We start from the raw sequence: 23,058 nt of genomic DNA, 5'->3' as shown, positions 1-23,058 counted from the left end.
GAACTGTGAACTTCCAGATGTTCAAGCTGGATTTAGAAAAGGCAGAGGAACCAGAGATCAAATTGCCAACATCCGTTGGATCATTGAAAAAGCAAGAGAGTTCCAGAAAAACATCTATTTCTGCTTTATTGACTATGCCAAAGCCTTTGATTGTGTGGACCACAACAAACTGTGGAAAAGTCTTCAAGAGATGGGAATACCAGACCACCTGACCTGCCTCTTGAGAAATCTGTCTGCGGGTCAGGAAGCAACAGTTAGAACTGGACATGGAACAACAGACTGGTTCCAAATAGGGAAAGGACTATGTCAAGGCTATATATTGTCACCCTGCTTATTTAACTTATATGCAGAGAACATCATGAGAAACGCTGGGCTGGATGAAGCACAAGCTGGAATCAAGATTGCTGGGAGAAATATTGATAACCTCAGATATGCAGATGACACCACCCTTATGGCAGAAAGTGAAGAACTAGAGAGCCTCTTGATGAAAGTGAAAGTGGAGAGTGAAAAAGTTGGCTTAAAGCTCAACATTCAGAAAATTAAGATCAAGGCATCCGGTCCCATCACTTCATGGCAAACAGATGGGGAAACAGTGTCAGACTTTATTTTCTTGGGCTCCAAAATCACTGCAGATGGTGAGTGCAGCCATGAAATTAAAAGATGCTTGCTCCTTGGAAGAAGAGCTATTTCCAGCCTAGACAGCATATTAAAAAGCAGAGACATTACTTTGCCAACAAAGATCCATCTAGTCAAAGCTATGGTTTTTCCAGCAGTCATGTATGGATGTGAGAGTTGGACTATAAAGAAAGCTGAGCACCGAAGAATAGATGCTTTTGAACTGTGGTGTTGGAGAAGACTCTTGAGAGTCCCTTGGAATGCAAGGAGATCCAACCAGTCCATCCTAAAGGAAATCAGTCCTGGGTGTTCATTGGAAGGACTGATGTTGAAGCTGAAACTCCAATCCTTTGGCCACTTGATGCGAAGAGCTGACTCATTTGAAAAGACCCTGATGCTGGGAAAGATTGAGGGCAGGAGAAGAAGGGAACAACAGAGGATGAGATGGTTGGATGGCATCACCGACTCAATGGACATCGGTTTGAGTAAACTCCAGGAGTTGTGATGGACAGGGAGGCCTGGCATTAGTAGTCCATGGGGTCGCAAAGAGTCGAACACGACTGAGTGCCTGAACTGAACTGAGCTGATGTATTTATTTATTTATGGCTGCTCTGTGTCTTCATTGTTACACAGAGGCTTTCTCTAGTTGTGGTGAACTAGGGTTACTTTCTAGTTGTGGTGTGTGGGTTTCTCATTGCAGTGGCTACTTTTGTTGCAGATCCCAGGCTTTAGGCGCTAGGCTTCAGTAGTTAGGGTACATGGTCTTATTTGCCCTGCAGCATGTGGAATCTTCCCAAATCAGGGATTGAACCTATGTCCCCTGTACTCGCAGGCGGATTCTTAACTGCTGGACCACCTGGGAAGGCCCCAGAATGCCATTTTATTAGGGTACATGGTGAAGGTTTTGTTCAGGTGCGTTGAGGGGCAGTCCTTACCGTGACCTAGAAAACGTGTGTCTGCTCAGTTCTTTCCCCTCCTCATGTCACAGTATTTTTAAAAATAGTAAAAATAGCTAATGTTTACTGTGCACTTAATATGTGTCAGCTTCTGTTTTAAGCATTTTACTTGTTGTTTAGTTGCTAAGTCGTGTTCGATTCTTTTGCGACCCCATGGACTGTAGCCCGCTGGGCTACTCTGTCCATGGGATTTCCCAGACAAGAATACTGGAGTGGGTTGCCATTTCCTTATCCAGGGGCTCTTCCCAACCCAGGGATCAAAACCAAGTCTTCTGCTTTGCAGGTGGATTCTTTACTGTTGAGCCACTGAGGAAGCCCGGTTTACTTGTATTTAGCTCATTTAATTTTCACAGTAACCTTTGAGGGAGGTATTCTTATCTGTATTTTACAGGTGAGGAGTCTGAGGTATAGAGAGGCTTTTTTTAGTAACTTGCCTGAGATCATATAACTAGTAACTACTGTGTTGTTCTAAGCAAAAGATAACTTGGTAAGCATGAATCTTAGCAAAGAGAAGTAAAAATCCTTGAAGCCATTGTATCTGGATCATGATCTATTCACTCATTCCTTTTTCAACATTTACTAAGCACCTACTATTAGCTGGGCACTGCCAAGACACCTGGCTTACTAAGATGAATATAATATAGTTAAGTGCCCTCCTGGGACACTCAGTCTAGTGGGAAAGACATATAATAGCAAGAGATCTACACTTTAAAAGTGAAGAGGAAGGAAGCATTTAATTCTACTTGGAAAGATTAGAGTAGCTGTTTACCTCTCCAAAGAAGAAAGAAAGGCATTCTAGATAGAGGAAACCTTAATGAAGAGACGATGTGGTCAAAACAGCTTACTCAGCAGGAATGAAATAAGAAAATCTTGCAATTAAGGTAGTATTGCAGTATACTAATGTTCTGAATTAATTCAACTGGTTGTTGTTCCTGGAGATCAAGAGAAACAGACAAGTTTGGGATGTATTTCTGAGGTAAAATTGATAAGACATGATTAACTAAATTGAGGGGGAGGTGGGGAAGTGAGGGAGAGTAGCAAGTTGAAGCTAGTCTAGTGTTTATAGCTTGAGTGCTTAGATGAATGGTAGGATCACTGGAAGACAGATATTTTGAGGAAGGATGGACCTCCATTTTGGACTGACTTAGTTTGAGAGGGCAACCAGGTAGCCATGTGATGTCTCATGGCAGGAAGTTGGTTTGCATTGCAGAAGAGCTAGGCAGGAGAGTCTGTGGTAACTATAAAGCCATAGAAATTAATGAAATGGGGGTGATTGTAGTGATTTTGATTGTCTAGAAGGCAAGGGCAAAAAAAAAAAAGAGGGGCCATTATTCTGTTTTCAGTAAATCCTTGTTTAAATTTTTAGTTCCTTTTTTGTCTGCTTTTGACTTGTAGAAACCTTGTCTTTTGAAGTAAGTGCTTTAGTAACTCTTATTTGTGGTTATGTTAAAATGCACACAAAACTGTTGTATTTTGATTGTGGTGGTGGTTACATATCAATTTTGTCAAAAATTTTGTACACAAAAGGGTAAATTTTATTGTATTAAAAATTGCTAAATAAGTAAATGCATCCAGAGTTTATTCCAAAGTTCTGTGGATACTTTTCTCTTGTGTCCTTTTAATGGAATCTGTTGAGAACTTTTCATAATGCCAGAATCTCATATTAACAGATTTCTATAATCTTTCTCACCAATTCTTTGACCTAGCTGACAAATAAGAAAATGAGTATATTTAAATGTATCCATCCTTCTCCTGCATTGTTTATTGCTCCTTGAATACAGAAGGCAAGAAAGGATCTAAAGAGTCTACAGATTGAACTTACCCAGCCATTTTCTCCACCAAAAAATTGTGAATGATTTTTCACTATAGATATCTACAGTATTTTTAAAAATTTGTTTTTGTATATTTTTCTTTCCTTTCAGGTATGGTAGGAATTGAGTTAAGGTTATAATTTCATTCTAGAATAAAGAATGAGGATTTGTTGTTGTCGTTTAGTCACTAAGTTGTATCCGACTCTTTGCGACCCTGTGGATCCCAACTCTTTGCTAGGCCCCTCTCATAAAAATGTTTTGAATTAGCTAAAGTAACGTCAGTTGGGAAAGTCAAAGTTTATAGACAGTGAGATATTTATAGGAGTAATTGGGTTGATTATAAATTATGTGGAAGTCCTAAAGACGTTGAACATGTAGTTTCAATTTTTAATAACTTGTTGTGCAGCAATGGAAAACTCAGACACCTCCCTTTCTCCATTGGACTGTGCCTTGACAATGTTGCCTTATATGGACTGCATGCTCGTTAAAAACTTATACAGTGAGGAAAGAAATAAATTACTACTTACTTTTGGAAGTAATTTGCATTACATTATCTGATTGGATAAACTTTTCTGGCAAGTATGGACAATAACCAATAAATATGCACTTTGGTTGTCAGATTGTCTACAGCCAATTTTGAGCCATTATTTTCTTTTATGTCATAGTTTGCCATTTAACATAGCAACCCAACTAATGACTGCTTTAGTTTGTCTTGACAGTATGTGAACGCTCAGTGTTAAATTGAGTGTCTTTGGGTTTGATTTTTGGTTTAGTTTCAAGTAGTCATTTTCTCTTCTTGATCCATTGCCACTTAATACCAATCTCAAGTCCAAGAAACAGATTCTTAAGTGTCTTGGAAACAGTAGATTGTATTGAAGGGTGTAATTTCATCTCCACCTGAGACCTGCCTCTTTGATTATGTGATTGTAATATTTGTTTTTTCTGTGGTTTATAATTTTTATTTGAAAACTGTTAAACCTAAAATTTGTATCTACTAATTCGTGGAGTTCATTCTCGTAAATGGGACATTGAACTCCAATAGGCAGACTTTCCTAGCACCTGGAAGACTAATTTTTTTTTCAGCTGCAAGCAATCTTAAAGGGCCTACAGGTAAGGGGTTTTTTTTTATTGTTGTTGTTAGTGATGGAATTTGGGGACTTCCCACGTGATTTTTTTGATAATATCATGGGCAGGATCCTTGCCAGGTAACCCTTATATTTGACTTCATGTCCCATTTAGTTCAACTGCTCCTTCCTTTCCCAATTGATGCCTTGTTGGATACCTAGATTATCTGCTCTGAACCCAGAGTCTGGAGTTGGGCCCCACTGATAATTTGTGGTGTAGTCAGAGCAAGTGCTGAGAAGACTTCTCTCATTTTGAAAGATGCTTCTGGTCCTAGTGTGGGACTTGCTATGTTTAGTGAGTTTTACGTGTAGGTGTATGTAAGGTTGGCTTTGATTTGAGTGCTTCCTGTTGATGCTTAAAACTGTGATGCTTTTTTATGTTTTAGAGATCCCCTGATAAAAGAAGAAACTGGTGGCAGTTTTCTTACGAGATTTAATATTGGGTGTGGTGGTTTTACTTGGGTGAGGAAAGGAAAAAATACATTGGGAGTAATCTCATAGTGGGTGTTCCTAAATTGTTTTCCCACTTTTCTTATAAAATTAGAGGGAGCTTATGCTGAAAACAAACAGTGCATTAGATATACCTCATTTCCCTGGTTCTAAAATTAAAAAAAATTTCTTTTCCACATTTCAGTGAAAGACCCAAGTTGTTCCTCCCCCTATGGGATACCATACTACAACTGCAGATGTAATAAGTATTTAAAATAGTACATTATAGAAAAGTAAACTTATATGTCTTCTTTTAGAAACTTATGTGTTCCTCCTGGAGTTCCCTGATGTTTACATGAGTTCAGTTCAGTCACTCAGTTGTATCTGACTCTGCAACCCCACGGACTGCAGCACACCAGGCTTCCCTGTCCATCACCAACTGCCGGAACTTGCTCAGACTCATGTCCATTGAGTCGGTGATGCCATCCAACCATCTCATCCTCTCTCATCCCCTTCTGCCTTCCAGTCTTTCTTAGCATCAGGGTCTTTTCCAGTGAGTCAGTTCTTCGCATCAGGTGGCCAAAGTATTGGAGCTTCAGCATCAATCCTTCCAATGAACATTTAGAACTGATTTCCTTTAGGATTGACTGGTTTGATCTCCTTGCAGTCCAAGGGACTTTCAAGAGTCTTCTCCAACACCACAGTTCAAAAGCATAAATTTTTCGGCACTCAGCTTTCTTTATAGTCCAACTCTCACATCCATACATAACTACTGGAAAAACCATAGCCTTGACTGGACGGACCTTTGTTGGCAAAGTAATGTCTCTGCATTTTAATATGCTGTCTAGGTTGGTCATTGCTTTTCTTCCAAGGAGCAAGCATCTTTTAATTTCATGGCTGCAGTCACCATCTGCAGTGATTTTGGAACCCAAGAAAATAAAGTCTGTTGTTTCCACTGTTTCCCCATCTATTTGCCATGAAGTGATGGGACCAGATGCCTTGATCTTAATTTTCTGAATGTTGAGCTTTAAGCCAACTTTTTCACTCTCCTCTTTCACTTTCATCAAGAGTTTCTTTAGTTCTTCTTTGCTTTCTGCCATAAAGGTAGTGTCATCTGCATATCTGAGGTTATTGATACTTCTCCCAGCAATCTTGATTCCAGCTTGTGCTTCATCCAGCCTGGCATTTCACATGATGTACTCTATAAGTTAAATAAGCAGGGTGACAATATACAGCCTTGATGTAGTCCTTTCCCTATTTGGAACCAGTCTGTTGTTCTAACTGTTCCTTGCCCTGCATACAGATCTGTTAGGAGGCAGGTAAGGTGGTCTGGTATTACCATCTCTTGAAGAAATATTCCACAGTTTGTTGTGATACACATAGTCAAAGGCTTTGGCATAGTCAATAAAGCAGAAGTAGATGTTTTCCTGGAACTCTCTTGATTTTTCAGTGATCGAACGGATGTTGGCAATTTGATATTTGGTTCCTCTGCTTTGTCTAAATCGAGCTTGAACATCTGGAAATTCACAGTTCACGTACTGTTGAAGCCTGATTTGGAGAATTTTGAGCATTGCTTTACTAGCATGTGAGAAGAGTGCAATTGTGCAGTAGTTTGAACATTCTTTGGCATTGCCTTTCTTTGGGATTGGAATGAAACTGACCTTTTCCAGTCCTGTGGCCACTGCTGAGTTTTCCAAATTTGCTGGCATATTGAGTGCAGCACTTTCACAGCATCATATTTCAGGATTTGAAATAGCTCAACTGGAATTCCATCACCTCCACTAGCTTTGTTTGTAGTGATGCTTCCTAAGGCCCACTTGACTTCACATTCCAGGATGTCTGGCTCTAGGTGAGTGATCACACCATTGTGATAATCTGGGTCATGAAGATCTTTTTTGTATAGTTCTTCTGTGTGTTCTTGCCACCTCTTCTTAATATCTTCTGCTTCTGTTAGGTGCATACCGTTTCTGTCCTTTATTGTGCTCATCTTTGCATGAAATGTTCCCTTGGTATCTCTAATTTTCTTGAAGAGATCTCTAGTCTTTCGTATTGTGTTGTTTTCCTCTATTTCTTTGCACTGATCACTGAGGAAGGCTTTCTTATCTCTCCTTGCTATTCTTTGGAACTCTGCATTCAAATGGCTTTATCTTTCCTTTTCTCCTTTGCCTTTAGCTTCTCTTCTTTTCTCAGTTATTTGTTAAGGCCTCCTCAAATGACCATTTTGCCTTTTTGCATTTCTTTTTCTTGCGGATGCTCTTGATCACAAAACAGATTTCCCAACCTGGGGATCTGGCAAAGGGACTGAGAATCTCCAGGGAATTTGACTTTGGAGGCAGTGGGTTTTGATTACAGAACTTACACAGGACCGGGCAAACAGACTCTTGGAGGGCACAGACAAAACCTTGTGTGCACCAGGACCCAGGAGAAAGGAGCAGTGACCCCAGAAGAGACTGACTCAAACTTTACTGTGAGTGTCCAGGAGTCTCTGGTGGAGGCGGGGGTCGGCAGTGGCCTGCTGCAGGATCGGGGGCACTGAGTGAGGCAGTGTGTGCTCAGGACCTTTTGAAGGAGGTCACCTTTTTTCATTACCTCCACCATAGTTTGGTCTCAGGTCAAACAATAGGGAGGGAACACAGCCCTGCCCATCAACAGAAAATTGGATGTTTACATGGTCCTTTGTAAATACTTCTTATTGAACTAAGATGATAATTTCAAAGTGAATGACACTCATTAACTTAATTAACAGATACTTTATTGAGTATCTACTCCATGCTAGACGTTGTACCAATTATTTAATAATTTAAAAAAGAAACACTTAAAAAATACACTAAGAGTTACTTCTGTGTGCTCTGTTAACACTTTTATCAACTCTGAGATCATGTACTATCCATTTAATTTAGGGATAAACAACTGAATTAATAGGGATTCTTTGCCAGTGCAAAATGATAAGGAACTAAATTGATTCTCAGTATACTACTGATAACAATCTTTGGGTGAAAGTAGCTAGATTATATGTGGAGGAATTTAACCATACATGCTATTAAATCCACATCTTGATCTAAGATAGAACTGGGTCTCTTTGTGATTCGTAGATCTACAGTACCAGTTGCTCACCTACTCTTTGTGCTTCCTTGTACTCAAAGATAAGGGAGAATTGAGCAGTCAGTCATGTGGGGAGTATATACTGGTACAATATTTCGTTGAGCAATTTGGCATTATCTCTCAAAAGAAACAATGCTTTGACTTGAGGTTGCTTGCATTTATGTTCAGATACACCTGTGTGCTACATTGCAGTAGCAAAAACCCAGAAACCACACATCAGGGTACCGTGGGATTCTTTGCAACCTTTAGAAAGATTAAGGTACATGTGTGCTTCCAAGGAGAGAGAGAGAGAGAGAGTGTGTGTGTGTGTTTGCTGGCACATGCTTTCTTTTTTGGTTTTGTGTGTTTTTTGCTTGTTTCTGTGGATCCAAAAGAAAACATTGGTGTCTTTAGGCTTAGGAAGAGGATTTGGGTGTCTGGAAGGTAACTTTTACTGTTCAGTTTTAGCTTCCTATAACTTTCAAATTATTTATGCTGAATACATGTTGCTTTTAGTTTTTAAAAAGCATATATGAAGAGAGGCAGATGTAATTTTAAGTTTTTCCAAAGGGTCATAGAACTTTAAACTCTGGCAGGGACGCTAGAGAGCCTTGGATAGTTGCCCTCAATTTAAATATAAGAAAACTTAGATTTAAGAATGTATCAGCAACGCCTACACTAGAATTCGGATCCCAAGGACTTCAAGAGCTTATGAATATATTGATGTGTTCTGTTCTTATTCTGACAGTTTATTTAACTGATGTCCATTTCTCATTGTGAAGAATTGATTTTGAAAGACACAGTAAAATGTTGACCTTTGTAAGACAGATCTTAATGTAACTACCTCTGGCAATAAAGGTGAAGTGGTAGTGTTAACTCTTACCTACATTTGTAACTTATCCTTAAAAGAGAGTTTATTTATGAGTTCTGTAAGTTTTTAATATTTGAAATGAGTTCAAACCTTCTCTTTTTTATTTGAATACTAGCTGACTATCTAGATTTTTTAAACAATTTTACTGAGTTTTTGTTCCACCTAATTTTCAGAAGTGAATAGATGGAGAAATAGTTTTTGTGTCTTCTAAGTGGCTTACTATTTAAAGATCAAGTATACTGAAAAAGATGATAGGGAAATTGTTTAATGAAGGAAATTTTATGTATTGAAGATGAATTCTCAGTTCTTTAAAATATGAGTTCTTCTTTTAACTATAAGTTGAGTCTTTTCTTGGCTCTTCAGGGCCAGAAACATTTTCTCTGAATTCAAACCAAGCAAAGAAACTGATAGTGCTGAGACTGGTGGTTTAGCTTGGGACTGGACATCCAAACTGCAGTCAATGATATTTTTTATGGTTGGTTGACTTTAGGGTTCAAGCAATGGTTTTTTGTTTTGTCACTAAATTCAAACAATGTTTTGTCACTAAGTCGTGTCCCACCAGGCTCTTCTCTCCATGGGATTCCCCAGGCAAGAATGCTGAAGAGGGTTGCCATTTCCTTCTCCAGGAAACACATTTATTAATGCTAAGGGTAGTTGCTGGACATCGAGTAAAATCTGTTTTTGCTGTGACTCTTACTAGTTGTACAGGTGGGAAAAACAGTCTTCCAAAAGTTAAATAATCCATAGATCTCTCCTAGATGGGACCTCTATTTGATAATAATTTGATTCGGCCAGTAAGATGACTTGTTGTTTGAAAGGAAAGGGCTTTCAGGAAATCAAAGAGTCTTTTTACATCTTGAGGATCAGAGTCAAATATCTGTGCAGTTTTAATCAGTTAAGCTTTGGTTGAATTGAAGGGAAGAAAAGGTTATAGAGGGCCAGGGACAAAGAGTTGCAAATTTATCTTTGTAACCTCACATCCTTGGGGAGGAATCCAGTTTCTGTAGCCACTTGAGTTGTGTTGTAAACGCAGACTGACCTGTGGAATTGGGTAGCCTGGCAGTTGACTTAATTTAAACAGTTGAATTAGGTATGACTGGAAAACAATCATTTTACTGGATATTCATTACATCCTTTTCTATTTCTAGAATATTTTCCTAATTCCTTTATTCAGCAGATGTCTATGAAGCACCTTCTATGTGCCAGGCACAATATAGGATTCTCTGGGTGCATGTCCCTTTCCCTCAAAGAGTATTCAGGCTGATAGCAAAGAGCTCTCTTGAATCAAGTAGTATTAGCAAGTTTTCTTGGTTTTTTTACTATCACCCAAAATGGACTTGTTACAGTTTTTGTTATTATTTATTTCTACATCTCCAAAAATGCTTTTATGTGTACCTTTTCTTTTACTACTTGTAAGCCAATTTCCCATCTCAGGAAAAACAGATCTCAGCTCCCAGTCAATCCTGTTATGATCAGCTGTTTTCCTTAACTGATAGAAAATAAACTGTGTACTATGAAGCCTTCTTAGTGGTCAGAAAAACTAGTAATTTATTTTAGGTAAGATAGAATCCAGGCTTGATATTATAATTTTTAAAAAGAGAAGCCTAAGTGGATGCAATAAGATGATTTTCAAAGATCAAGGATGGATTTGTTAAGCATTTTTACACCCAAAAGAAAAAGAAAGTTTAATTGTTTCTTTTGGATGCAAACAAGAGAAAGACAAGGGGACTGCTTCTGACTTTGAACTGGGTGTTATCTTCCCAGAGCTCCCACTGTTTAGGTTCTGGTTTCAGATTTGCAGGACCAGAATGTCAGTATTATAAGTGCATTCAGAAGATGATCAGGCTATATAAACTGTAGACAGTGTAGAGAATTAATTCACAGAAAACAAATCCATGGACGAATAAGGATGGAGCTGCTACTTTGATTGTGGTCACTGAACACCTTTTTAAAAAGAGATGACTGTTGAGCTAAATGTAAATAACAAGAAGCAAGCAATATGAATATCTAGAAGTGTCTTCCAAGCTGAGGGAAGAGAGTGCTAAGGTCCTGAGATGGAAAACAGGCTTGGCTTATTTATAGAAAGAAGGCCAGTGTGTTTGGAGTAAGGGGTAGGTGATGAATTTAACATAATGGGCCAGTTTCTATTAGGACCCTTGTAGGGCTCCAAAATCACTGCAGATGGTGACTACAGTCATGAAATTAAAAGACGCTTGCTCCTTGGAAGAAAAGCTATGACCAACCTAGACAGCATATTAAAAAGCAGAGACGTTACTTTGCCAACAAAGGTCTGTCTAGTCAAAGCTGTGGTTTTTCCAGCAGTCATGTATGGATGTCAGAGTTGGACTATAAAAAAAGCTGAGCACCGAAGAACTGATCCTTTTGAACGCTGGTGTTGGAGAAGACTCTTGAGAGTCCCTTGGACTGCGAGGAGATCCAACCAGTCCATCTTAAAGGAAATCAGTCCTGAATATTCATTGGAAAGACTGATGCTGAAGCTGAAGCTCCAATACTTTGGCCACCTGATGCGAAGAACTGACTCATTTGAAAAGACCCTGATGCTGGAAAAGATTGAAGGCAGGAGGAGAAGGGGACGACAGAGGATGAGATGGTTGGATGGCATCACTGACTCAATGGACATGAGTTTGAGTAAACTCCAGGAGTTGGTGATGGACAGGGAGGCCTGGCGTGCTGCAGTCCATGGGGTCTCAAAGAGTCAGACATGAGTGAGTGATTGAACTGAACTGAGGGTCAGGTAAATGAGACAGAATTTTAAGTGTGGATACATGGAAGCGTGACATGATTTGATTTACTTTAAGAAATATATGTATTTATTTATTTGGCTGCGTCAGGTCTTAGTTGCAGCATGTGGGATCCTTGTTGCATCATTCAGGATCTTCTTTGCCGTGGAAGGACTCTTTAGTTGTAGCGCGTGAGCTTAGCTGCTCCACGGCATGTGAGATCTTACTTCCCCAACCAGGGGTTGAACCTGTGTCCCCTGCATTGCAAGGTGGATTGTTAACACTGGTTTACTTTTTTAAAGTTCATTGTGGCTGCTCTGTGGCGAATAGATTGTCCTACAGAAAAAGCTGGAAGATCAATTAGAAACCAGTTAACACTGGTTCCGGTGAGAGAAAACTGCACAAAAATGGATGAACTTTGAAATGGATTAATGTGGAATACATGAGGGAAGCAGTACAGCTGACAAGACTTGTTGATAGATGGGATATGGAAAGATAGGAGTTTTGGCTTGAACAACTGGATAGAAGATGGTGCCATTTAGTATTTTAGTCATGTTAGACTTCTCAAATGAATATAAGTAAGGAATGTTAGAAATTGTGCTTTTTGATTCTGTAAGCTTTTGGCAAAGGAGAGAGATCTCCTCTGGAAATGACAATGTTTATTTGTTTGTTTTTGGTAAACTCAGAAAACTCTGACATATTAGAACAGTAGAGATTTCATTTAAAAAAATTAACGATGATTAGGTGCTAAAATATAGGAAGTTATTTAAAAAGTATTAGGACATAGGATTTTTTTCCTAGGTTCTAGTCTTGAAAGTAGGCATGAGCCTATCAACGGTTTGCCCAGGTGTCATTAACAATGGCACCCCACTCCAGTACTCTTGTCTGGAAAATCCCATGGATGGAGGAGCCTGGTAGGCTACAGTCCATGGGGTTGCTAAGAGTTGGACAGGACTGAGTGACTTCACTTTCACTTTTTTCATGCACTGGAGAAGGAAATGGCAACCCACTCCAGTATTCTTGCCTGGAGAATCCCAGGGATGGCGGGGCCTGGTGGGCTGCCGTCTGTGGGGTCGCACAGTGACGAACACGACTGAAGTGACTTAGCAGCAGCATTAATAATGGTGCTCAGAATTTGTTAGAACAAAAGAGCATAATTTTCAACAGTTACCGCTTGAAAATGAAATAAGAATTGAAAGTTAGGATATATAGTTACGAGTCTTGTATCGGGTGTTTATCCAATTCCTCCATGTTGAATAATCCCTGATCTAAGAATCATCTGGTCACAGGAATTAAAGTATTGGATTAGAAGCTGAAAGACTCAGAGTTCTGAACTCAGTCCACTTATTAATAGGTCATATAACCATGATAGATTGTAACCTCTTAACTTCTGTTTCCTTATTTGTATTGTCTGTCTGTGTTTGTTTCCTTATTTGTAAAATACTTGCCCTGCATGCCTCACAGTTCTGTTTTAAAAAAATCCCAAATAAAATCATGAATGTGAAAGTACTTTGAAGACAGTGAAGCACTGACTACTGCTTGTAAGGGAACGGTTATATAGCTTAAAGCACTTACCACAAAAGAACCTTAGAAGTCCTTTTAAAGACGGCAAAGAAGTGCTTTCTTTGGCACCACAAATACTAAAATTTGAACAATACAGCGATACAGAGAGGATTAGCATACCCCTCCCCCACAAAAAAGACAAGGAAGGTAGGGGTGGGAGTGTTCAGGCTGTATCTTGACTGTGAATCTTGAGGTTATGATTTCCATTAAACTGTATAGTACTCAACTCTATAGACCTATTCTATGTGGCCTTGTAATTCTTAACCAAAATGACTTGTGAAACAGAGAACCCCAGATTAATGCGATGAGGATGATATAATGTAAATTTGGTTTTGCTCTCTTATTTGGTAGTTAGAATTTTATTCCTTGCCATAACGAAAATGAAAGACAGCAAAATGTGGTTAGTATTTTTTACTAAAAATTTTCCCCCTTTATTTGCTCTTTGGGCTATGGAGTGGGCTTTTGTTTGGTTTACTTGGAGTATCTTTTTCTTAAGAAAGGAGAAGTGTAAACATGCCGGAGGCTTGCTGGCAGTTGAAAGCAGCTGTTGGTCAGCAAGAGAAAAGCTGGGGGAAAAACAGGTTGGGGAATGGAAAATGTAAAGCAAGAGGGAGGAAAAACAGATTTGAAGGAGTGCTCAAGAAAAAGCATTTAAATCATTTTCCAAAAGGCTCAAGTTTTCTTTTTAAAAATCTTTGTCTTTGAGTTCAGGTACTATACTTTGAGGTGACTGAAGAAGGGGTTGGTCTTAGAGGAGAGTGAGTAAAAGGGAAAGATGGACAGGTTTTCAGGAGGTTAGAGGTAGATGATGAAGAGGAAGGAGAAGGTGCTCTGTGGAAACGGGAGAACTGACTGAGCCTGTGCTGGGTTACTGTGTGTGTAAAGTCAGTCCCTTTACTCCCTCTGCTTAAGGTAACCCTGGTGCTATGTTCCCATTAACTGGGGGCAGTATTTAACCAAGAGCTAAATTTTTTTATTATTGAGAAGATCTGGACTGAATTCATTGGCTTTTTTGGTTTGGTTCAGACTATGTTATTGTGTATTTAATATATTGCTCTGATGTTGATTTTTTTTTTTTTAAGCTTTTCTAACCTACTGTTCCCTCTGAATTTATTGTTTTTGGGGAAAAAAAAAAGGCCTAACAAGAAGTAGAGAGATTGTGACACCTTCAGTTGAAGTCCTCCTGACTGACTTTCTCGGTTTCTTTTTCCCACCTCACTCCCAAGAGACAGTCTCTAATCTCTGACCATGAATTTCGTGTCCATCCATTACAGGGTGTGTGTGTGAATGTATAAATTCTATCACAGTCACTTTTTTCATTTATTCTATTTTTTCAAGATCCACGTGGATCCACATACATCTAGGTCCCTCGTTTTAGCTTTTTACCCTTCTGTATGAATATTTCACTTTACCAAATCCCCAAACCACCATGATGGATATTTAAACTGTTTCCATTTTTCTTTTTGCCGTTACAGACAAAACTTCATTGAACAACCACCTCATATTGTTTTTCCCTCCTCCTTCCTTGTTATTGCTTTTTTGGTTTGATTTTTGTCCAAAATATCTTATTTTAATTCTCCCATTTTGCCAGTTTTCTTTTACTAAGACCAGAGGCTCTGAAATGTTCTTTTCCTATGGATTCTCTCTGCTGCTGCTGCTGCTAAGTTGCTTCAGTCGTGTCTGACTCTGTGCGACCCCATAGACGGCAGCCCACCAGGCTCCGCCGTCCCTGGGATTCTCCAGGCAAGAACACTGGAGTGGGTTGCCATTTCCTTCTCCAGTGCATGAAAGGGAAAAGTGGAAGTGAAGTCGCTCAGTCGTGTCCGACTCTTAGCGACCCCATGGACTGTAGCCCACCAGGCTCCTCTCTCCATGGGATTTTCCAGGCAAGAGTACTGGAGTGGGGTGCCATTGCCTTCTCTGGACTCTGATAAATATGGCAACCTTTGCATTTAATGTTTTGTATTTTTATTGTTTCATATCCAGTAGCTGATTTTCATATACATCGGTGACTACTCACCTTTTCCCTTTCCCCATTATATGTTTTATTACTTTTTAACTCCTAGAATATGTCTCACCCATTAAATGTAGGACTAGTAGTTAGTGATCTCCAGTCCAGTTCATGCAATTCTTGTATTGTCTTATAAATTCAGCATGATCCAAATGTAGCTGATACTTACAAAAGAGTTTCTTGTAGCATTCTTAGCCAAAGTAAACATTTTAAAAGTGTAAAGCCTGTACCTTAGAACTATTACAGGTAAATTTTGTTTAGAGATCATATGATTCAGTGACCAATGTTTCACTTGTATCTTTTTCTGGAATCTTTAATCCACTATGTGGGTGCGTGCTCAGTCGTGTCCACATGGCCTGTTAGCCCACTAGACTCCTCTGTCTGTGGAATTTCCCAGGCAAGAATACTGGAGTGGGTTGCCATTTCCTTCTCCATTAATCCACTATACTTTAGTCATTATTGTGAGATTGGGTGTATTTTAAATTATTTGTTGCATATTCCTCCCCCCCTTTTAAAGGGTGGATTCCTGTTCAGAGCTTTGAGCACTTGGAATGCCAAAGAGTTATAAAGGAAAATCAGTTATCTTCTCCAATAATAACCCCCCCAACCCCTACCACCTGCTGAAGTGTTTGAGTAGGACTTCCTTTCTTGAATATATCAACTTTATGTCTTTAAGACTTAATATATGTCTTTAAGACACAATATATGTCTTTAAGAATTTATGTGCTAAGTATGTTTAAAAGCAGTTGTTAAGATCTTAAAATGGAAATGTTAGTAATAAATATAACTGGAATATCAGGTGCCTGTGTATTTTCTTCCAGATTTGTTTATATCCTTAAGAAATAGTTCAAGTCACAAGTTATTGTGGTTGGAAAGTAACCTTTGGATCCAGGCTTATTCTGACTTTATTGTAGGTGAAGTTTTCCACCGAAAGTATAAGCTCTATCTGTATGTTCAGAAGTATCTGTCTGGTCACCCAGTAGGCAGTTTTGTTCAGTGAATTATTCCTTCCTTATTTTGTAATCAACAAGTTTGAATGGAGTTCCTTACCTGCTCTTTATCACATCAGTCCCATGTTTTATGCTGCAGAGAAATGCTTCTATTTTAAATCTTTCTTTAGAATAAAAATATGTTCTTATGTGGAACACCAGCACCATGAAGTTTGTTTTTCCTTCCACTCTAGAAAGTCTGCTGTAAAAAGTTTTAGTTCCTAAGTCAAAAATAATTTTTTCTTTTAACCATAGTTACCATCTTGGGATATTTCATCTGGATCCGTAATCTAAGACTTTACTGTTTCTGTAGGCATCAAAATATAATATAAAAAATCTTCTTCTTGAATTATATTTGTTTGCATAATTCTTATTTAAAACACCTTTTTTCTTGATTTTATGAAAATATGCTCACTAAAAAAAAAAAACTTTAAAATTATAGAAAGTATAACTAAAGGAAGCAATCCCTCAGTCTTCTGGTTGAGTAGTTCCCTTACTGGTTACGGCGACTTACTTCTGCACCAGCAGTACAGGAGAGCTCTTGTCTCTCTGGGCTTTCCCAGCATTGTCATCATTAAAACATGCCATGCACATTTTTTTTAGGGGAAGATATAATTTAGTTCATATTGACTTTTTATTTACCTGTGAGTCACTAGTGATAAGAGCAGAAATCTGAATCTTGTCAGTAAAACTTTGTTAATAAATTTGATTTATAGAGAGGGGAAACCTTTTTTTCAAATGTATAACATGACTGTCTAATCTTCCAAGGATAGAAATCTAAAAGAAGAGCAGATTAATTCAATAATTTATTAAGTAAGTATTTATTTCTGATTTTCCATGTGCCAGACACTGTCTGGGTATTGCAACAAAACAAACATCTGCCTTCTTATATCTCAGGTAAAGTATGGTAGATGACTTTATGTGCTATAGAAAAAAATGAAGGAAAAATAAGACTGTGGCTGTGGGGGCAAGAGATGACATGTTTAAAGGTGTCAGGGAAGGCCTTACAGAGCTGGTGATTATTAGGGAAAGCCCCACAATGGTGAGGTTGTGTGCCAAGAGAATATCTGGGGAAAGAGTTATCCAGGTAGGATAAAGGGCAAGTACAAAGCCCTAAGGCAGGAACGAGTGTATTCTGTCTGAGAAACAGCAGCAGAGAAGAGCAATGTGGCTGGAACACAGAGACCTCCAGAGAACATAATTGGAGATGAGGCGAGAGAGGTAATGAGGTCCAGATTGTGCAGGGCCTTTTCAGTTATTGTAAGGACTTTGGCTTTTACTCAGAGTGAGATGGAAATCATTGGAGGTTTCATCCATGATTAACTAACAAGGTAATGGCAAAAAATACTTATCTTCAAAAGTTTTTGTTTGTTTCTTAAAATTTGGGTATTAACTAATGGCTCCTGGTGAGCAGTCATACAAAGATTTAAACATTTGTGTCAGTACTGAAAATTTCCCAGAAATACAGATCTTAAGTATTACATTTAAATTCAGAGAAAGGAAGTATAGTAGGAAAGCCTGTCTATAGATATTCATTCCTGGGTGGCCCTGCTTTATTACTGAGTTCTATCCTGAATTGTCTTGCAAAAAAAGTCAAGGATGTATTCTGTGGAAGACACTGTATTCACCCTTAGACGTTGGAGGGGATATATACATACCATATGTACTCTATTTTATTTTAATGCCTTGTATAACCACCGTTTATACCTATAAATACCATTGCTAGCACCCAGAAGAAGCTTGTTGCGTTGTAGATCATAGCCCCTTCTAGATCATAGCGCCTACCACTGCTCAGAGGTGTCACTGATTGGACATTTGTGGTGGTAGATTCCTCTTTGTGATTTCACCATGTAGGATTCATTGCAGACCAATATAACTTAGTTTTGTCTGGTTTTGAACTTTATATAATTAAATGAAATAATACTACATGTGTTCTTTAATGTCTTCTTTCAGAACCTAACTATATGTTTGTAAAGTTCATCTGTGTTGTTATGTAGAACTATAATTTAATTGCCATGTATATATATTCCTGTCATCAATATACCACAATTTGTGTATCTGTTCTGTTGATATTTTTAGTTGTTAGTAACATTGCTTTTGTGAATATTCTCATTTATATGTGCTGATGGACATGTGCAGGACTTTCTCTGGGCCATATTTGGGGGTGGAATTGTTGGATCTTTAGTTTAGTTAGGTGCTTCCCAGGTGGCGCAAGAATAAACTGATTCCCAAAATGGTTGTACTAATTTGTATTTCTGCCCACAGAACAGGGTGAAAGTGTTCCTATTCCTTCTAGTCCATGTCACTATTGTCAAACTCTTAAATTTTGCCTGTCCACTAGGCCTAAAAGTGTGCATTCTGATTAACTGAGAAACCAAAACCTTAAACACAGTTGGTGTTCAGTAAAGATCTGCTAGATGAATTTGACCTGACTCTTGCTATTTTAAATCTTCTAATCATGACTTGTCCTCTTCTAGATTCAGTAGTTCAGTATGGTTTTTGGTGAGGGCTCAAATCCACCCACTGTTGATAGTAACTAGACTTGGTTAACCAAAATAAGAGTAGCTTATTTGTACCAGGGTAGCAGTTAAAGATATCATTTACATTTTCAGGAAAAAAGATTCTGTTTTTTAGGAATCACCCACAATGTATGCAGTATTTCCTTTTCTCATGAAAAGGAAGATAGCACCAGAATTTTCTGCCTAGCTTGTGTTCCTAGAAGCCTAGCAACCATTTTTATCCCTGTTTTTGTTTTGAGTGACTTTGTAGGATATGGTAGATTATTTAGGGTGGGGGTGGGGGTGGTTAGCTAAGATATCTCACCAGTCTTCAACAGCAACCTCAGTGTGGCAGCTGTTTGTTAAAAACATAGGATACACAGCTTTGTTTAAATGCATCTTGCTTTGGTGTAATTGACCCACAGAGCACTTTTTATAAAGGGTATTTTACATAAAAACTTGATAGTAATTCTTTCAGCATTTTGTGAAGTTGCTGGCAAAAATGATTGCTCTCTTATAAATGTTGACATGGGGCAAGCCACTTATTTCATTATTGCGGTATTCATAGGCCAGTTCATTAGAAGAATTAACTTGAATTTTTCTGATTTCAATTTCTAATTATAATCTTTTTGAAAGATGACTAGAAACTAGAGCACTCAGAACTAGTGATGAGATACAAGAATGGTAATTTTGACTAGTAAATCCTAGCTAATGTGTCACTTGCTTTTGTAAACATTTCTCTTTTCAGAATAGCCTAAGTAAGTAAAGACTTGTATGAGATTCAGAATCTTAAGTCTGATTCATCATCTCTATTTCCCACAGAGATTTCCTGTTAGACAAGACAAATTAGAGTCTTCCTACTGACTTGGTGAGTTTTTACGTAGTTTTATTTTAAACATAGTTTAAGATCATGAGGACAGAAGTGGAATGAAATGCATAGAAGTATTTATCATGACTTTAAAAAATACACATCTTGAGTGCAATCTACTGCCTCATTTCAGTGCAAATAGTATGTAAAGTTGGAAGTCATACAAGGTGAGCATGTAAGTGTTTTTTTTTTTTTTTTTTTTAATAATGAGCATTACAATCAGTGTTAAACATTTTTCATAACTGGTTTCAAAAGAGGTTTTATTCTAAATATTCTTTTCTAGAGTAAACCAGAGTTATTTATTCAGGTCTTCTCTGGTGACTGCTATACATAGGATAAGGCTTTACACTAATGATGGAGAAGAGAAAAGATGTTTGGATTTAAATTTTTGATTAATGGTTGATAATACATGATGTGGACACTTTTAGAGTAAGATTATTTTTCTCCCTAGAAAAGATCTTCAGGGAAATTTGTATTATAGCTTATAAAAGGAGATACCTTAAAGCAATTCACGGGCTTCATTTTTCTCTATATAAAAGGAGTTTGATTTTGAGCAAATTGTCTTTGTGTATGTACCTTAGAACTCATCTCTCTATGTGTAACTTAAGATATTTCTACCATTCTAGCTACCATCTTGAAAGTTTTGCTTGTGGCATGAGATTCTTACCTCAAATGCTTATGTATGTTTTTACACAGTTTTATTGGGTGAAATAGGTGTTATTGCATTTTAATCTTTTAAATTCTGCCAAATCATCAGGAGCCAGGAAATTGTGTTAAGACAGACATTTTAACTTTGACCTGTTTTGTCTGCCTGTGTGGTTTTACTATTTCCTTGCGTCATGAATTTTGGAATGAATACTTAAAACCGAGAACTTCCTGCTCATCCTTTGTCCCATTTAGTTTAGTTAGAACCTTACCATTACCATAGAAATTGGCTTATTTTTAAGAACTTTGGAAAGGAGAATTTATTTTTTGCAGGTGGTTTTAGGTAGGGAACATGGATCCAATGTAAACAGTTATCAGATTTCTCTACTTAAGACCACACTTGAAGAAAATTAAAGCATATGTATACCTCAGTATCTCTTTTGTAGTTACAGAGAGGTCTAGATGTCTCTCATAAAAAGTTTCCAGAGAATACTGAATTCTATACTACTAGATAATAGTTGTTGTTCAGTCACTAAGTCATGTCCAACTCTTTGCAAACTCATGGACTGTAGCATGCCAGGCTTCCTTGTCCTTCTTTATCTCCTGGAGTTTGCTCAAATTCATGTCCATTGAGTTGGTGATGGCTATTTAAACATCATATCCTCTACCATCCCCATCTCCTTTTTCCTTAAATCTTTCTCAACATCAGAATCTTTTCCAATGAGTTGAGTCTTTGCATCAGGTGGCCAAAGTATTAGAGCTTCAGTGTCAGTCCTTGCAATGAATATTCAGAGTTGATTTCCTGTAGGATTGGCTGGTTTGATGTCCTTGCAGTCCAAGGGACTCTCAAGAGTCTTCTCTGGCACCACAGTTTCGAAGCATCAGTTCTTTGGTGTTCAGCCTTCTTTATGGTCTGGCTCTTACATCTGTACATGACTAAGTAGCTTTGCTATGTGGACGTTTGTTGGCAAAGTGATGTCTCTGTTTTTTAATACACTATCTAGGTTTGTCATAGCTTTCCTCCCAAAGAGCAGGTGTCCTTTAATTTCATAACTGCGGTCACCATCTGCAGTGCTAGATAGTATGTATTAGTAAATGCTGAAGAGAATTGGTTGCCTTTGTAGTAGAACAAATCCTCTGGAGCAGGTGGGTCTTTTCAGCTTCTGAGTTAATGAAGTTATCCCAAATTGTATACCCTAAGGCCAGTTTAGAATTGCTTCTTTAGTATGCATTCTTCGGCCCCTTCTCTAGCCAGATTGTGTTAGCAAGAAATATTTTTAAATGGTTTAACTAAAACATTGGTGGGCAAAGAGAACTGTTTGTTGAATTTGGCTTCTACAAAGGCCAGAGGACCCTGTGAGGTTATGCACAGGGTTATGCAACCTTCGCCTATTTGTTTCATGAAATGACTCTTTAGTTTTTGAATTCACTGAAGATTGGACATGCTTAAATTGTATTAAGGCCAAGCCACTCATCTGTTTGCTGTTTGATTTTATAAGGTTCTTCATAGTTGTAGTTGAGGGGAGAAGGTGAAAAACTATAACTTCTCAAATCTCAAAAAAGCTTTGGGCATATAATTATATAATAGTCTCTTAACCATAAGGTTTTGTCCCTCTTCTTCTTCCTCTTCCTTCTTCTTTTTTTAAAATTCTGTTCCAGCTCTTGTTTTAGAATAAATTTTCTCAACATAGAGGAGAAGTCTTTGATAACATGTGGGATGTGTTAAAATCTTCATTTTTCCTGAGTTTGCTCTTTGTGGCCCTAGAGATTTTTGCCCAACCCATTCAGTGGTATCAACACATTATTATTATTATTTGTGAAAAAAAAGAAGTTGCTGATTGTTTGGTTCTGCCTATCTAACTTCATTTCTAAAGGTGTTTTCCTTTGGAACTGAGATCTACTTTGAAGTGAAATAGCCCCTTTATAGTCAGATTTGTTTGCTGATTTGAATTCATGTCTTTCCATTTCAGCCATCTCCCAAATAATGGATTTTGAAAGTGATGTGTGGAGAAGCTTAATCTGATGAACACTATCTGCCTTTTTTTTTTTTAAGCACTTGGAGGAAGTCGGCTTTTTTGTTTGTTTGTTTTGTATTTTATCCTAGCAGGGGCTTAGTAATTAACAATACCAGCACATCACCTAATGAAAGAACCCAGACTTCGTGAAACCTGTGCTTGTTGCACTCCTGGCTTATTCTGCAGGGTCCTCCATTCAAGTGGAGACAGGAACTTGTTTTTTCTTTTACGTTGTTATGTAGATGTAGTTATTTGTGCCTGAATTAAAAAGCAAAACAAAAACTCAAGAAGTCTTTTTAAGTTCTAAGGAGATGCAGTCCTACAAGACTGTTGAGTGGCACCTACCTCTCCAGGGCAGACCTCTGCATTTGGAGCAGAGCATGCCCTCCCTGGGGGGCTTCCCAGGTGACGCTAGTGGTAAAGAACCCACTTATCAGTTCAGGAGACATTGGAGACATGGGTTCGATCCCTGGGTGGGGAAGATCTCCTAGAGGAGGACATGGCAGCCCACTCCAGTATTCTTACCTGGAGAATCCTGTGGACAGAGGAACCTGATGGGTCCCCAGGGTTGAAGAAAGTCCGATATGACTGAAGCAACTTAGCATGCACCCACGCACATGCTCTCCCTGGACGTATTTTTCGGGTAGGGGATTATGCTAATATGTCTATATCAACTTCTCTTACATAATGGATAGTTTTTGGGGAGAGAGAATGATTCCCTAGCCCTTAACTTAAATTGGCAATAAATTTTTCTGCTCTTTGATTTTTTTTTTCTAATTGGAAAAGTTGCATGGAGATTGAGAATTATTCCATATTTTAACCTTTGAGCTGGCTGCTGAGA

The 23,058-nt window shown here is 38.2% G+C and overlaps 1 protein-coding gene across 3 annotated transcripts in view; it reads left to right on the top strand.

Moving 5' to 3' along the window:
- SPOP (speckle type BTB/POZ protein) overlaps positions 1–23,058 on the top strand; it is a 75,720-nt gene that overhangs the window by 20,588 nt on the left and 32,074 nt on the right. For 2 of the 3 annotated variants that reach the window (XM_081582577.1, XM_081582579.1), the window contains one exon: positions 19,512–19,557. The exons of the other annotated variant lie outside the window; for it this stretch is intronic. The gene's annotated coding sequence lies outside the window, so the exon portion shown is untranslated. The remainder of the gene's footprint in view (positions 1–19,511; positions 19,558–23,058) is intronic. 3 annotated transcript variants of the gene reach the window in all.

The sequence above is a fragment of the Giraffa tippelskirchi genome, chromosome 3 (assembly GCF_054371585.1).
Source record: "Giraffa tippelskirchi isolate mGirTip1 chromosome 3, T2T-mGirTip1v1.2.pri, whole genome shotgun sequence".
NCBI lineage: Eukaryota > Metazoa > Chordata > Mammalia > Artiodactyla > Giraffidae > Giraffa > Giraffa tippelskirchi.
The sequence above is the reverse complement of the archived record's forward strand: the minus strand, read 5'-3'. Positions and strand labels throughout refer to the sequence as shown.